At 37.0% G+C, this 18,698-nt stretch overlaps 1 pseudogene; it reads left to right on the forward strand.

Annotated features, from left to right (window-relative positions):
- The first annotated feature begins 6,776 nt into the window (after positions 1-6,776).
- Positions 6,777-7,917, forward strand: LOC114707625 (annotated as a pseudogene).
- Positions 7,918-18,698: the final 10,781 nt, after the last annotated feature.

Consider the following 18,698-nt stretch of genomic DNA (forward strand, 5'->3'; position numbering starts at 1 on the left):
TGGTTTTGTCTGAAATTTTAAGTTAGAAATATTCTATCTAAAGATATCATTTGCATGAATATGGTATTAACTTCTCTTAGGAGCTAGAATATCAACTGTATAAATTTACTGTTTGATGTAAAATAATAGAAACGTAATTATAAAAATGTTACTTTGGTACATTTGAAATAAATTTTGCATATAATATATTGATATTGAAATATAAATTTTGTTTTATGTCACCCAATCTACCATATATCAGTAATCATTAAATGAATACAGTCAAATCTAATAATATGCATTATGAAAATGTTTTGATAAACCCCATTATTTTGTACAATTAATATACATCCCATTTTAAAAATTCTGTTATTCAACAAGGTGTTTATCTTTAATCAGAGAAATTCTTCTTGTAGGAGACTGAATTCCTGGAATGGAAACTAACATCTTAGACTCCATTATAGTGCATTCTTTGTTACTGTTGTTTTGTAAATGGTCTCAACATTATATATGGAACTTCAAGTCATGGCTGAAATTCCACTACATGATTTCCACTAAAGACAACTAACTGAATTGATATTTCCTCAAAATATTTCTTAAGAACCAATTCAAGGGACTGTTTTTGTTTTAAAGAGGAACAGTTGTTGTTTTCATGGGGTGTTATATCTATAAGGAGAACACAATGCTAATCTGTATTAACTATTATAGTCATCATGTGAAGCTAGTCAAGAAAATATTGGCTAAAAATGCATGAAAACCTAAATGTACAGCATCACTATGAGTCTTAAATGACCTGGCCTCTTCCACTTTATATTCTGATTGATTTTGCCTCTTTCCCCCACATTTATTCACATTTATGTAGATACAATGGGAAAGTGTATAGAAAGGGGTCATGAGACCACCAAATAATCTTTGAAGGCAAACATTCCCCACCTTTACCAGAACTCTTACTTTGACAAAGAGATGAAGAAAAGCAATACATTATTTGATCCTCAACTTCTGCCCTTTTTAGCATGCACACACAAAGCAGTGGAAAAAATTTCCAAATAATTACTTTTGCAAAAATATCAACTCAATCAATTGTTTTTAATTTCATAAATCTCTTTCACAATTACTGTCCCTATGTCCAAATCCATCTTGCCCACCTTGAAAGCCATTTAAACTGTTTACTATCCTTCCCTTGTTAAATTGCTGGGTTTTTTTCATCTTTCTGTGTGGAATTCTCAGTATAAACTCAATAAGTACAGCAAGTACTGACCATGCTGTAACCTGAATCTTATTTTGTCTCAAAGTGTTTGACTCTCAACAGCTTAGTCCAATGCGTTTGAATTCAGCCTCATAGTGATTTTCAGGACATATACAGGATATGCTCAGATTTTTGACAGAACATAACTTGGGTGGTCTTTGACTTGATCCCCTCTAGAACCCTTGTTCTACTCTGAATCCTCCTGAACACGATTTTCCCTGCTTGTATTTCTTTCAGCATCCTGGTCTTCTGAATTCCCACCACGATGTCCCATTAAGTTCTATTTATAGCATTCCACGGCATTGCAAACCTGAAGCTCCAAACTCTTCCACTTCCCTCCTGATAACGAGTTCCAAAAGTCTAAGAACTGCCTGTCAGATAGTCATAGCACAGCCCCAATTCTGCTACAAAAGCTCCCCCATGTTACTTTTTCTGAGGTTATGACCAAATAAGAGTCAAGAAGTAACTTGGGGAGAGAAGGCTTTGGGGTATAGGCACGCTCTCATTTCAGTTCAACAAGAAGCAGAGATCAGACTGGAAGCAGGGCTGTGCTACAAAACCTCAATGTCTGCTCCCAGTTGACATAATTCCTCCTGTAAGACTCTAGCTCCTAAAGGTTCCAAAACCCTCCAAACAACACCACCAGCTGGAGGTATAGAATTTAAGCATATGAGCTAATAGATTTTACATTCAAACCATAACTTGCCCACTCTTACAGAATGGTAGTGATCATCATGGGAAAAAACGTACAGAAAAGAACTTTTTGAACTCCACTTTTAGGAAGATATAATTAATCAGTATCTTTATCTATATATGTTCATTAGACATTGTTTGTCTAATGATTATTTTATTGGTTCTTAAAAAATAACTTTAATTGAAATGTTCTTAAACTTCATTTATCTTAAAGGACAAAGAAAAATGTATTTTGAACATTATGCTTCAAAGCAAAGTATCCCTAATGATGCATGCACATAATAAATGCTTTACCTATAATAAATGTCCTTGGCTTCTGTACATATACAACCAATGGCAGAATGCCTGACATTCTTCCTCCTATAATGTGATGTGGATAGAATAATCTTTCTTTAACTCTTTCCTCATTTGTATGCATTCAAATCAGATGCAGTTATGTAACTTTTAAATATCAGTGGTGTATTAAAATATTAGACTACCTTTGCAATCTTGAAAGAATATACATTATATATATATATATATATATATATATATATGCATAATATTTCCATGACACGAATTGAATATATATCTGTTGTAATTCTAACAGAGAAAATCTTTAGGCTTATATTCTCTAGGATGTATGTGGTAGCATGCACACACACACACACACACACACACACACACAAAATGGTTTTTATACATCTAAATATTTCACCAGAATAATGGGAGAGTGGTCTAAAAAATTATCAAGTAAGGTCCATGTGAAGCCACATCCTCTATAGATGAAATTATAATTGTACCAGCAATTTTAGGTTGCAGTTTTTCTTCAGTTTCCTTGAAGACTCTCAAACATAAGTGGAGTCTTATGTGGTGGTAAAATAAAGCTGGAGAGAAAGGGATTCAGAATATTGTGAAAGGTGCAGTTGAAAGTACTCAGCCATTCAGTGCACTGGCTGCTTTTCTGAGGACCAGAGAGTCATTCTCAGCACCCATATTGGGTATCTCACAACCTCAGGTAACTCTATTTCCAAGGATGCCTTCCTCTTTTGTCTTTCATGAGCACCAGTGCATACATGGCATTTACTCACACAGATATAACATATATTAGTAATAATAAATAATGATAATGATTAATATTTTTAAAAGAACCTACATATTTTTCTACCATTATACATACATATCCATGTATCCATTGACATCCCAGAAGTTTGGGTATGAAGAAGATATATATTCTTGGATGCATTGTTATTGCTAATCAGATGATATTGAAGCTCACTGTGGTCATCAGCTCAAGTATTATTAAATTTGCCTTCAATTAACATGTAGCTTTAATTTTTTTTTTAATCTAGAGGTTTTTTGGTAACCCATGAATAGGCAGTAAGTTATCTGTAAATTTCTGGACATTACACTTTGAATATCATGCATAGGTGCTTCATTTTCTTCTTGAGGGGAGGATTAATAGATTTTATTAACTGTTCACCAGTGTATAGAGACAATTCAAGTCTTAGGTATCTGCACAACCTAAACAATAGTTTAATGGTAGTGCTACTACATATAAATCATGTCATAAGAATATACATTGAATATCTTTTTAACTAAGCCTAAATGATGTTATACATAGCTCCAGACTTTTTACAAGCTTCTGAAGTCATAAGAAGGTGTTATTTAAAGGCTATGTCTTATCAATACTAAAATATAATATTTCACTCAGTAGTTACCAGGACTCTTATATGTACTAATATGTACTAAGCATCCTTCTAGATATGGAAATCAATTCTAGGAAAATAAAAACCAGTGAATATTGTGTGGGATGCACACACACACACACACACACACACACACACACACACACACACTATATATATATATATATATATATATATATATATATATATATATATATATATACTGAATTATATGTATGTATATATATATAATTCAGTCTTCAAATAATTTAATATTTATAAAATTTATTTCCACAATTATTTAGCTTGACAAGATCCCAATACCTGAAGCCTTTTTTAGCTCATTGGTGAAATTAGCAAATGCGATTTTAATTTTTTTCAGGATTTATTTAGTTTATTATTTTATATGTATGTGTATTTTGCCTGGAGGTATGTAAGAGAACCACATTCACGCCCAGTGCCTGTGGAGGTCAGAAGAAGGCATCAGATCTCCTGAAACTGGAGTTACAGACTATTGTGAGCCATGATATGGATGCTGCAGCTCAAAGTTGGGTCCTCTGCAAGAGCTACAAGTGCTCTTAACCACTGAGCCAGTTCTACATCCCCAACAAATGTGACTTTATATTATATGATGAAGTACATCATTTGGAAGACCTTTATTGCTAAGTGGATAGAAATTTTCTTTTCAAAATAATTAAGAAATGATGTTGCAATATCAGGCACAAATGAAAAATCACTCACTATTCAACACAGAGAAATTAATTTTAAGATAACACATTGCAAAAGTTTAATGATGTGTATTTGAATTCACACTTCAAAAAGCTATTAAGAAATTAAAACGTTGTGGTTTGATATGATATAGAAGAATAGATACAACTTTTCCAATCTCATATCTTTCTAAGGCTTGATTTTCTCTATATATCCAATTTATATAACCTCTTTTAAAAAATTGAAGGCAAAAGCTGTTACTAAATTTGAAAATTTTATATCTGTTTTGTATGTTAAGATACATATTAAACAGATTCATAAAACAACTTTTATCTCATCAAATTATTTTCCCTTGGCAAGTTTTTGCAAAGTAATATGGTATCAACTTATGATAACACATAAGTGAGTTGGTTGCATGTAGTTTGGGTCTTGCAGATCATATGTGAGAGATTACCTTCTAGATGACTCTTGCTGGTCCTCATTTTAGTGATATGAAGATAAATACATTATGACGTAAGTCTCCAGTTTTTCTGGAGTAGAGATAAAAATCACATGATTAAGTTCATTGTGGTGCAAGAACTTTCTCCATCTGGTTTAACCCAATATAATGTACTGGACACCTGCTATGTGGCAGACAGAACAGGTAAAGGACCAGAACAGTACTAATTCTAATTATTTTTTAGCAGTAATACTTACATTTTTGTTACTCATTATTACTCAACTATAATTACTAAAAATAAAAAAATCTTAAATAGATTAAAATGAATTAATTTTACAACAGTTTAACTTCTGGTGTATTTGTATCTTCATCCAATTGTTATATTTTAATAAATAAACAATATTTTCAGTTAAATTTCATTCAAAATGAAAGCTAAACTCTGAATACAGATGAGAAAACTAGAATATTTCACTACTTGAAGGACAGTGTTTTTTTTTAGAGTTATTTAACATTGGAATGTGAACTAAGAGCTAAAAATATGTGTTGGTGTTTCACCTGAGTGATTATGAGCTTCATTAACACCTGTCTAAAAAAATCAGTGCTAGTATATTCCAGCTTATAACGAGTCTATGTAGAGGTACTGCTTGTTTTCCATAGTGACTTAGAGTCCAGAAGAATGGGGCAAAGCTTCATACTAGAAGTTATCTCAACCTCCTGAATATTCAGAGATCCCATCTGCAAACTGCTGGTGTAGCAGCAACAACCAGGGCAAGAGAGTTACAAGTGTGGGATGAGGCCGACAGTGCACCCAGCACGATCTGGCATAGTAAGGCACTTAACAAACATATTAGCAGCTGTACGTGTGTGTGTCTGAGCATGTGTATAGATCAGTATAGTAAAGTGCACATGAAGTAGATCTATGTATGTGTATTTGTATCACAGCATATAATAATGATATAAAAATAAATATCAACAAGTTGAAACTTGGTTAAAATGAAAATTTTGACTCTGTAATTTTTCCAAAAATAGTTTGAAATGTCTTCCCCAGTTTTCACCTTTACAGAACTACCTGTGTTCACTCTTCTTTGTTAAAAGATAGGAAAACAAATTAAACCCACAGTCCCTGCAGCAGAAGTTTTAGTCTAATAAATAAGAGATTGAAGTTTCCTTCCTTCCTCCCTCCCTTCCTTTCTTCCTTCCTTCCTTCCTTCCTTCCTTCCTTCCTTCCTTCCTTCCTTCCTTCCTTCCTTCCTTCCTTCCTTCCTTCCTCCCTCCCTCCCTCCCTCCCTCTATTCCTCCCTCTTTCCCTCCCTCCCTCTATTCCTCTCTCCCTCCCTCCCTCTATTCCTGTCTCCCTCCCTCCCTCTCTTTTTAACTTTCTCCTTCCTTCACGCTTGGTGCTGAACTTAAGACCTCATATAGGCTAGGAGAGCGCTCTATCATTGAGTTATATTCCCAGTACAAGACTGATACTTTTTCTGTAATTACAGAAATAATAACATTAAGCAGAAGTCATTGAGGGTATCTGGGCAGGAGCATGAGATGTCATGGAGAGAAGAGAAGAGGTGTTTATCAAGGAATCAAAATATGATCTTAGGTTTGAACAGTGAGGAGAGTCATTTAAAACAGGAATTAGTATAAAAAATACATGCTGAGATGAAGGGAAAGCAAGGTAAAACATTCAGAAGTGGGTGAGTGAGACACACAAGGATGAGGATCTTCGATGGCCATGCCAGGAATCTACACATGGTTAAGAGACCAACACAGAAAAGTCAGTATAACTTAAAGAAATACTTACATGTGAGACCAATCACACCAATTTTGATTCTGTGGGGAGCATGGTGTGTGTGTGTGTGTGTGTGTGTGTGTGTGTGTGTGTGTGTGTGTGTGTGTGTGTGTGTATACTTAAATTGCACAGGGCATATAGTTGCCTACCTCCAGGAAGAGTTAGATGGAGGTAATTTGGGGGATTAAGAGCTACAGGTAAATTTGAGGACAGAAAATGAAATATCTTCTCTGCCAGTTGGAGAACAAGAACCTCACCATGCAGGTATGTGGATACAAAGAAGCTACTCCTTTTAGTCGAGTTGAAGACATCGTCTACTGGAATTTGTTCAGGAACCATATTTCTTGTTTACAGGCAGTATTGCAATAGACTAGGACAAAGTGTTTAGGACCATGTCTTGAGCCATAAAGATGGGAATGGAGAAGAGGCAAAGGCAAAATTGGCTGGACTTGATGATTGAGTACATGTGAAATACTTACATAAGAAGAAATCATAAGCATGCTTCCTATGCTCCCACCCTCTTTGTCACAGCCTCCTCTCTAGCTGCTACTGCTCCCATCTCTCACCACCTCTGAGAAGGTGGCTATACCTCCCACATATGCTGATCTTGGCAAGTCTGACAGGGATGTCTTCACCAAAAGCCACAGATTTGGCTTAAGAAAACCTGATTTGAACACAAAGTCTGAGAATGGATTGGAATTTCCCACCTCAGGCTCAGCCAACACGGAGACTCAAAGTGAATGGCAACTTGGAAACCAAGTGCTGATGAACCAAGTACGGCCTTACATTTACAGAGAAATGGAGCACAGACAACACCCGGGCATTGAGATCACTGTGGAGGACCCGCTAGCACATGGACTGATGCTGACCTTTGATTCATCCATCTGCCTAATACTAAGGGGAAAATGCTAAAATCAAAGTTGGGTACAAGAGGGAACAAATTAATCTGGGCTATGACATGGACTTTGACATTGCTGGACTCTTGGCTCTCTGGCGCTTGGCTATGAGGGCTGGCTGGCTGGCTACCAGATGAATTTTGAGATCTCTTAAGTCCCAAGTGACCCAGAGCAACTTTGAGGTTTCTATAAGATGGATGAATTCCAGTTTCATACTAGTGTAAACAACTGGATAGATTTTGGTGATTCCATTAACCAGAAAGGGAACAAGAAGTTAGAGACTACTGTCAGTCTCACCTAGGGAGCAACAAACAGTAACACCCAGAGTCTTCAGAGTAACAGCCAAGTTTCAGGTCGACCTCAATGCCTGCTTTTCGGTGAAGGCAAACAACTCCAGCCTGATAGAGTCCATTCAGACCTCAAAGCTGTCAGCTCTGCTGCAGAGTGAGAACATCAATGCAGGTGACCACAAGCTTGGTTTAGGACTAGAATTTCAAGCATAAATGAATATTATGCGATTGTTAGATCTACAGGCTAATGATGACTTAGCTTTAAGGTGTTACTGTTTCAGAGATAGAGAAGAAGCCCAGAAAACGTAGTTTGAGATGTGGAAGTGGGGTGGGGAGGAGCCTCCTACAGATAACAGGCTGCAAGTCCAGGCCCTTTGTAAGTCTGTATCAAGCTCACAGATAAAACTATGACTTCCAGAGCATTGAACTCCGGTGTCCTAATACTAACTGCTGAGAAGCATGCACACACCTGTGTGAAGAGGTGGAACTTCATTCCCCATCCCCACTCTAGCCCATTAGTTACCTGTTTTGCAGCAGAAGTAGTCTTCAGGGTGTGGATGGTTATTTCTTGTATACCATTTTAGGGTAGAGGGCGGAGAAGATGGACATGATGGAGCCAGCCATTCAGGATTTAATTCTTTGTGTGTGTTATGGTGTGATTTCCTTTTTTTTTTTTCTCTCTTTTTCTCATTGTACCAGAATATGAAGCAGATTCTGGATTGCCATCCCTGAGCTAGGAAGTCATACCAAGTATGACCAATAACTAGTATTGTCATACTAAGACAATACTAGGGATCTAAACTAACTTCTGCTATGGCTCCACAACTCTATATTTTTTTAGCAGTTTAATGGGTACATTATAGAGTCTTCCACTTGTGTGGAATTATCTCCTCTCCTCCAAATGCTGTAATTAATATCACTTAAAATATAATTTGAATAAAATATTAAAACATCAAAAAAATATAAAAGTTAATTGTATATTCCTTGTACTGACAAAAAATTAACATGACAATTTATTGGGTTGGTATTCTGCTTGAAAACATCAGGCAATGAAAGAGTATCTGAAAATATTTTATAGGAGATGCTATGCATAGCTCAAATACATTTTGTTCTATTTGTGTACCATCAAAATGATGGCTTCTTTGGGGGAATCTATGGGATTGGCTAGCACAGGATCTTTGCTTTCTGAAGACCTCATGTAGTAGAATGGGCTCAGGACATATTCATTAGACCCAGACACTCACACTAACAGAGACTCTGGCATTTGCTTCCCTGAAGTCAATGTCTGCCTGGAGGAAAGATCATCTCATTTGTCGATTAAATGAAGACTGATGTGCTTTGCATAGTCTGAGCACAATTTTCTGCTGTTTAGATTCAGGACCCTGACTTGAAAGGTCACTGCTACCTGCTCTAAGGAACAGACAAGTTCTGGACATCTGGGCCAACACTGCTTTTGGATCCATTTGTACTCGCCGCTGCCTGGCTGCTTTTTTCCTCTTTACACCTGAGATAAGATGTCATTTTTTTTTTCATAGGGTATCTTCTGTCATTGAACTTATTCCAGGGCTGGCTGAGACCTTCTTGTGTCTTCTATGATGCAATGTGGTTGTCAAAGCAAGTCACAGAGAACTGTTCACCTATGTGTTCCCACATTTGGAATACTGAAGATGAAGAATGTCCCAGTCAGTTATGCCCAACAAGTGGCACACAGCTAGCATTCTCCTACTGGTGGATGTCTTCCTATACGCTACAAATGTATGTTGTTCCCATTGGTTAATAAATAAAGCGCACAGGAAATCCAAGGAGAGAAACAGGAAAGAGAAAATTGGAGTCTGAAGAGATATGAGCCAGCCACCCAAGGAGCAATATGTAATGGGATACAGGTAAAGCCACAGAACACGTAGCAAAACACAGATTAATAGAAATGGGTTAATTTAAGTTAAAAGAGCTAGCTAGCAAGAGGCCTGCTCTAGACCATACAGTTTGTAAATAATATGAGCTTCTGCGTGTTTACTTGGGTCCCAGTGGCTGCAGGACTGTGGGTGAAAGAGATTTGCCTGGATCTTGAAAATGGGGGTGGGGGTGGGAGTGGGGGGGGTGAAGTGGGGGGTGGGGGAGTGGCAAGACCCAAGATACATCTAACTACATTCTCCAAACATCCTGCCGCTTGCAATCTCAATTGCCCCTTCTCTTTTCCTATTTTCCCAGTAACATTTGCCACCTATGACTATAATACATAATTGGCAACATGTATACTTTCTTTGTTATTATTTCTGATCAAGGATGTCAGCTTCTCAGACACAGGAGTTACATGTTTTCTTTCACAGAACAGTGATTGATGTAAAATAGTTTCTTGTAAGGGTTTGTATTTTTTAATCAATCAACTCATTAAAGGCTGTTCAACTTTATGGCTGGTAAGATATTAACAAAAAGAGCTGTCACCCTTCACAGATATTCCTAGATGTATAAGAAACAGCAAATATCTGTACAGTGAAAACAAGAATATTGTGATTTTAAATATTTAAAAATGTTTGCACATTAAAAAATATTCCATAAAAAATGTCCACTATGGAAAAAAATATGCATAGATCCCTACTCAACCCATTCACCCACTTGAATGTTGCAAATGCTTTCTATGAGCATCTGAATAGCTTGGGTAGTTACTTTCTAATGTTAATTTAAATATTTCTAACAAACTTTGCAGGTTTCACTTCAGGATTCTATACAATCCTGCCTATAATCTCTAGGTATGTTAGCTAAAAATTTCCACTTTTCCCCCAACATAATACTTTTATTAATTATTTGGGAATTTCATACGATGCACCCCAATAACACTCACTTTCCATTCCTCCCAGGTCCACCTTCCCACCCTTGCACACACATACCCCAAAACTCCAGCGAGTCCAAATTTTGTTGCCATATACACATTAAAGCATGGTCAAACTCCAATGGCCAGCTCCTTAAAGAAAACTGAATCCTTTCCCTACCCTGCAGCTAGAAGGCATCAACTGTGGAGAGTTATACTTCAGCATCTTTATCACAATGTTTAAGGACTCTCTTCAATAGCTTCCTGTCTGAACTGTTTATTTTGTGGGGGGTTGGGGGGTTGTCACAGAAGCCTTCAATGTATCTCATTCTCACTTGAGTCTGCATTTAATGATAGCAAAAGAAGCTTCCTTACCTATAGTAGCTGGAGGCAGCTTGGATCATGGATACCAATATGGTTTTCAGTAGCAGCGCACATCACAGACATCAACATGGTCTCCAGTGGCTGCCCAGACCACAGTCACCAATATGGCTTCCAGCACATTGGTGGAATATGATAGATCATGAACATTCACACTTTTTTTTAATGAACTTCTTTGGGAATAATATTTTTTCCACTTCAGAAAATTCCTACAACTGAGTTGGGTAACAGTACATTTCTAAGCTGGCAGCTACACTTCATGGGTACCATAGAACTCTTTCTTCTTCAAGAACTTCCTAAACTATGGGTCTCTGATTGTTGTCTCTCTAGATTGGTCCCTCTTCCTCACTCATCTTTGCAAAACTCCAGCTTCATTTGTGTCTCATAAATGTCAGTGTGTCTTATCTTCCAGTTACTCTTCTTATATCCTTTACAGTTTTGCACAGCAGCCTTAGAAGTTTCCAGGGCCTAACTGTTCCCTTTAGCAGTGAATCCCACCAGTTCTCCAGACCCTCTTACCATGGATACAGAACTGGATACTTCATAATCTAAAAACTAAGTTTACCTTTGCCTAAAATCTCATCTTTCTCATTTATTTCAATGTTAAGAAATAACAAATATTCAGATACCCAAGCCTCACTTTTATCTCTTTTATAAACATCTCTTAAAACTCATCAAATCTATCTGATGAACAAATACTGATTTCTTCCTATTCTTCCACTATTATTAATCAAGATTGATGTGTATTACTTAGCTTTCCATCACTATAACAAATTACAAGGTGTAATAAAGTTATAAAAGAAATGGTTGATTTGAGCTCACAATTTTGAAAGTTTCAATCCATAACTGATTGGCCCCATTGCTTTAGGTCTATCATGAAGTGATACAGCATGACACAGACCAGAACAGAAGTGATCATTGAATTACCAGAAAACAGAGAGAGAGAGAGAGAGAGAGAGAGAGAGAGAGAGAGAGAGAGAGAGAAGAGAGAGTCATTATCTGTTTTAATAACAGGTCCTCAATGACCTAAAAGCTTCCCAGTAGACACCAGCTCTCAAAGATCCACCACCTCAGAATAGCACTTCACTGAGAACAAAGCATTTCACATATGGCTCTTTGGGAAACATCTAACATTCAAACTATACCACAATTATTTCATCATTTTATACTTAGGTCACTGATTATAACTGCTTGTTTATTACCATGCTCACTCTTCGGCTATTGACTATGACTTCCAGTTTCTTCTCATGCTCATCCACAGACTATTACCTATGGCTATCTGTTTTCTACTTTGATCATTCTCATATTTATCTTCCTACATCTTCCTTCTCATTGAAGATGTGCTGATAATTATAAAAGAAGATGGCTTGAACAATGTCATGTTCTTGCTTTCGATAACAAACTGTCTTCCTGTTGCCCCAATTCCTCAGCAAGAAGCACAATAAGCCATGACCTCATACCTGCTAGACAGTTAAATACTGAAAAGATGAATGATAGAAAATGTTAGCAAAGATGTGATAAAAATGGAAAGCTTACGTACACTATCAGAAGAATGTAAATTTGTACTTCTATTCAGAAAGCAGTATACTTTTTCATAAAATGCATAATTACTAATCTAAGAGTTCCATTTTTTAATAGAAAGCCAGAAAGAATGGAGTTAGTGTTAGTTTTCTGGCTGCGTTGTGTTCTTACCCTGTAAGGAAACGTCACGAAACACGACAGAATCCGCTTATGAGAGTTTTATTAGAAAACAAAGGGACAGAGAGTGCAGGCCTGTGGGAGAGACACGTGCGTGGAGAAGAGGGGGTGGGGAATATCGCACTGGACTTTTAAAACCGGCTGGGGGCGTGGCCAGGTCACGTCACTACTCTACGTGTGTGCATAGATCACATGGTCATGTTGCGCGCTTACATGACCATGCAATGTCACAGACTCTGATCACGCGAGACCCCTTGGCCTGGAACTTGCTAGGCGGAGATATCCGGGCCCACCGGGTGTCCTAGCTACGAGACGCTTTTGATCCGGAAATGGCTAGGCGGAAGTGTCCGCCTGGTAAATGCAACCGTGTTGTGAACCCTTCAGTTAGTGTATTAAAGAAGAACCTACATGTCTGTGTTTATTGAAGCACTATCCATAATAGTCATGACATGGAAACAATCTAAGTGTCTATCAACAGATTAATATAAAGATGTGATATGCATGTATGTATGTATAGTGTGGTCTTTGAAATGGAAGAAAATATGCCATTTATGACAACATGGGTGAATTTGGGTAATGTTATGTTAACTGGAGGACATTATGATAAAGGAAATAGGTCAGACACCGAGAGACAAATACTCTATGATATTCTTATATTCAGAAGCCAGAAGAATGATTTTATATAAATGTAAAGTAGAAGCCATGCAGCAGGAGAGAAGGGCATGAAGAAACAGAAGATGTTGATCAAAGGGAACAAATGTCAGTTAAACCAGAGGAATACATATTAGTTATCTATTGTATAATGTGATAAGCAAAGTTAATAATAATGTGTTGAAACTTTCAAAATTGTTAAAGAATAGACCTTTCATCAATCTTGTCTTAACAAAGTGAGTGGATGAGGTGATGGGCATGCTGTTCAGCTAATTGACTCTTTCTGAAATATGTATAATAATCCCAAACATCACACTGAACATCCTGGGTGTACATAGATGTCAATTAAGTGAATTGAAAAAATATCTTTCCCAGTGTCACCTCTGCTTACTTCTTTCAGGTCAAGTCCTAATACTTTTTTATCTAGCTCTTTGGAATCTGGACATTAAGAGTTTTAAATATACCTGAATGTTTTTGCCTTCCTCTCTTCAGACCCTCAAGCCTATTGGTTTAGTTGGTACATGCATGTATGCCATTCAAATAACATTTAGAAAAGAATTATTGAGCTTTTGTTCCACCCCATTCTAAGAGAAACTCTCAAAATGAAGTTTTTCATTCATTCCAATGACTCAATCATCCCTGTCATCTTATCCATGCAGCTATACACTGTCAATGTCCCAAGTCACATGATACTTCTTTTTACAATTTACACACCAGTACATTAGATACTTTCATGGCATTTTTCTGTAGCAAACTGCAGATTGTCTGAGAGAATAGAAGCTCAGTGAGTTTAAACACCCTACTTCCCTTATTCTCGTGTTCCCAAGACTCATGCCATCTGGAATATGAAGTTCAAGGCTCTTTGTTGTTGCTGCTATTGTTTAAAGATGGAGTGATAAATCATAAGCGAATTTGTTCCTATTGTCTCTGGCATGATATGAAAAAGGCAGACATTTGGGTTTTTCATCTTAAATCAGGCACATCAAATTTGTGTTATACTTAGGGAATTTTCTCAAATCTGGCAATCTCAGACTTAATTTTTAGTGTATTGCCTTGTCTTCCTTTATTACTCATGGTAATTTTAAAGGAATCTAAAAGAGGCTCCATCAGGGGTAAATTGCCAGATGTTATTTTGTTCTGAAAGCTTTCTATTCACTGATGTGTGGGCTTATGTTTGGGCAATTAATACATCCTCCTCTGCCTTGAGTTGAATGTACTATCCTTATAAGTCTATAGCATGGGAGTCTTTCTAACTAGCTTCTCAAAAATTTCTGGAAAAGTATACCATCAGTGAAGGGAAACTGTGTGTTCATTACTGTGAGGATTGGATCAGTACCCTTCAAGGGCACTGTATAGGGAAAAGCCATAGCTAGAATTATAGGATTAAATATTTGAACCCCCTGTGGTTGCATTACTAATAGTCTTCTTTGATAATACTGTGTCCTAAGATTCAAAAATCTTCACAGAGCTGTCAGTTCATTGAAAGAAAAAATGACCAGATGTTCACATAGATAACTAAGAAAGTAAAATTTGGAGGAACAATCAGACACAGTGCAAGCAGATACAATATGTATTTAAGTCCAGGTCTCCTACAATCATTTATTTTAACACATAAAACTAAAATTATTAAAGTGATAGGGAAACCTCTTCAGCTTGTTCTAGAACTCCAAAATTTTTGTTATTAGGAAAAAATGGAATGTCAGGTAGTCAAATTTCATCGTCAGTCCCTTACTTTTAATACCTCCAGAAATTAATCTCTAACCTAGTCTTTCTTCATGTAGAAATTAGATAAGAGACAGAAATGCAACATTTTGTATCTTAATAATTCTTAAGCTAAATTGCTATTTTATGTGATAAAATGAGTATCTTAGAAAGTAGAAGTGGAAGTGAGCTTGGCTATTTAACACAGGAAGTCCTAAAAATAGTAAGAGCATATTTTAAATAATCAAAAGAGTGTGTTCTGATACATAGCTCTCTGCAGAACTCATCAGAGTACTTGCAAATGACCTGCTTAGTTTTGTTTAGGGTAAGGAATCACCTTGATGGCAATCTAGCCTCAAACAAAGCCATTCTATTTAATCTGTTTTGTATCAGGCACCATGCTAACTAAGCCTTACAATTGCAAAAGTGGATTACCCAAAACACAGTTCATCTTTCAATGCATCTAAAAATAGGGAAGATAGTAGATACAAATAAAATACCTACACAAAATGTGTACTTAAATTTTCTCTGCTAGGCAGTGTTCTGTGAATACTGTGAGTCTTGGAACAGAAGACCTCAGAGAGTCCAGTAAGCATTTCGAGACAAATGGCTATTTCTCAGCAGTAATCCAAGCATAGGAAACTGTCAGAAGGAATCATCATTCACTCACAGAGAAAGCATTATGGCTGTGGTATAGAGAGGTGTGGGAAAAAGATGGAAGATGAGGAGGTAGAGGTTTGAAAGAGTCATGTCACCTACAACCTTTTTAGCTACCTTTGAGTGGGTCTGAATCCTTATCCTAAATCAATGGGAAGCTTTGACAAGTGTAACATTAAATCTGTACAAGTAAATCTATAACTCACAGGTAGGTTGCAATGCATATGGTTTACACTAAAAACATTAAGGAGTAACATTTACTTAAGAATTTCGCATTCTTGAATTCTATTATTCATTTCTACCATATTTGACTACAGACTTACCCTAGGGAAAATGAAAATATGAAGCACAGTGTATGGCAAAAAAATCCTTTGTGTAAACATTATTGAAGAAATACTTGAGCACATATCAAATCAGCCCTTCCCAATACCTGAGCCTCTAAGAAGCACAGACATTCAATAAGAGAGGTCAGCAAAATGCTGGCCTGTAACTTTCCTGGAGCCACAAGCCAAAATGAAAACAAGGAACAAATATTTGTAAACTCTTCATGACAGATGTGCATTACCAAAGCTAACTGATAAGCACTTTAAAAATCTGGGTAGAAAATTCAGACTTAAATAACTGTATTTGCTTTCAAAACAGTTCAGTTGCCTACACTGCACTCTGATTTCGACATGTCAACAAAATTATCAGTCATTGTGTGATTCATTTGTCGGCGAACATTGAGAAATAACACAACAGGGTACCTTCAGCCTAAAAATTGGCATGAATACTGTTAATCTGTGATCTAAGCTGCTTGACCTTCTCTGGAGCAGGTATCAGAGCTGAGTCCCACCAGCTGCTCCATCACACTGCAACCCAACTCCAGACTGGTGGTTATAGGTGAGCCCTGTCTAGAACAGCAATATTATATGTATGGAGAACTATAACCTTGGCTTCGGCTGTTCATAAGTGTGATGTCTATATAGAACTATATCATAGAATTATGGCTTATAAACCATTGCTTTCTTGAATTCTATTATTCATTTCCAAACTCTTACACCAAACCACATGAGCAAAACCTTGCTTAGGGTGTCTAAATAGAGAGATCCAACTTCACATGTTTAAATCAGGACTCCTTCCTACATCTCTGTCCTCAGTATTCTGTCTTAGTTACTGCTGTCACCATTAACCTAGTTACTTAGAAGGACAATCTTTAAAAGTTGTTTTGACTCCTTTTGTTCACAACTTAGGTTCAAAGCACCAGTATGACTTATTGGTTCTATCTTCAGATACCCCTATACCAATCTTTTTGTATGTTCTCTCTCCTAAACCAAAACTGGCTGCAACAGTAACATTGCTATTCTGGCCCTGATGTTTAATTATTTTTACTACAAATAGAGAAATCTGTAATCACACTGTGAATCTATCCGATGTTCAATGCTTGCATGCTCAAGACACAGTGAAGTAACCTTACCAGGGCTTGTGAAATACAACATGATCACTTACATTAACTCCTATTCATCTTATCTATTTCCATCTCACTTGACAAACTACTTTTCTTGTTTTTGGGTGCTAGGATATCGGAACTCCTCCACAGGTCAAGAAATAAGTATGTAAGTCTCCACTCCAGACATGGGTACTTTCGTCTTCCTTTTCACAGCAAGAAAGTCACTAAGGCTTTCGCTTACATGACAATTAAGTATGTTGTCAAATGCATATACTACAGTGACTTTACTATTGATGGCCTGAATAAAAATAAATTATAACCATTAACATATATCTCACCTCTTTTCCATACCAATGGGCAATATGACTGCACACATATAATTTTACTTGGGGGAATTTGATTTCCATATCCATTACATTGTAAGCATCAAAGTCTGAGACTTTGTCTTCTTCATCACTGGATTTCCCAGGACTGAAGCAAGCCTGTCTCATTCCACTGTGCTGATAATCATAGCTGAGTGAGTGAGTGAGTGAGTGAGTGAGTGAGTGAGTGAGTAAATGAATGAGTAAAAATAGTTGAAATGCTCCCATTGGTTCCCATTCTCTTCTTCAGAACATATTTTCTTGTTCTCAGGTAGTCTGACATGGTGAACTATGGTAGACTTCCCCAATGGTTAGAACAGATCCAAGCTATTTAAAATGAAAATAAAATAAACAATTAGATGTAATGGCATCAGTGTTAACTGCATCTTCCTGTTAGGGGCATAGGAAATTAGAGTATGGGGCTACAGGGCATGAACCATGATATAGTAACAGTTGCAGATTCAAAGCTTTGGCCCTGCGGTGTTTGAAGGTTTCTATGGGAACAACACAATCCTGTATTCTGTTTATAAGCTTGAAATACGTGGTGGCAAGAAAGTGCTGCTGTAACAAACCGCGTGTGGATGATTCAAAAGATGAAAGCCCATAAAAATTAATGATCAGAGAAGAATGTGGACTAGTAAATCAACAGCACATTATTAAAAACAGAGCAAATGTAATTGGCCACATATGGTCACAGGATAATGAGGCAAGAGTCACCGAGCTCTTTAAGTCAGTTATGTATATATACTCACACAGGGCTGCACACAGAGGGAGCAGCTGATGTGCCAACAGCCTCACAGAAACGAAATCTATCCTCCAGTAGTACTTTTCATGACATCTAATTAGCAATTATGAAAAGGGCTGAATGGTGAGAACAAGTAACTAAAGTAAAACCACCCCAATGAATTACCACTGTCACATTTGTGTGTAAGTAAAGCAGGCTTTGGAAATAATAGACTCCAGGTTTAGAGCCCAGGTAACAATTGAAATGAAACATCCCAGGGCTCTTTATCTTCCCCTAATTGCCTCAGCTTCTCAGGGATGAAAAACAAAAGCTTATTCTCATTGCAGGCCACTAAAGAATTTGAAGAAGAAAATGGCCTGTACCTACAGAGATACCTTATGAAAACGTAGATTTTTTCTGGGCCAACAAGGTGGTGAGGCACCAAGATTCATGATCTAAGCTTGGTCCTGGAACATACAGAGTGGAAGGAGGGTGAGTGTCTCTTTAAGGTTCTATAATTCTGTGGACTCAGGGTCAGCTCACAAGAGATTCAGAGCACCACTAGTATGCTGTTGTAAATCTTCT

The sequence above is a fragment of the Peromyscus leucopus genome, chromosome 2 (genome assembly GCF_004664715.2).
Source record: "Peromyscus leucopus breed LL Stock chromosome 2, UCI_PerLeu_2.1, whole genome shotgun sequence".
In the NCBI taxonomy this organism is placed as follows: domain Eukaryota; kingdom Metazoa; phylum Chordata; class Mammalia; order Rodentia; family Cricetidae; genus Peromyscus; species Peromyscus leucopus.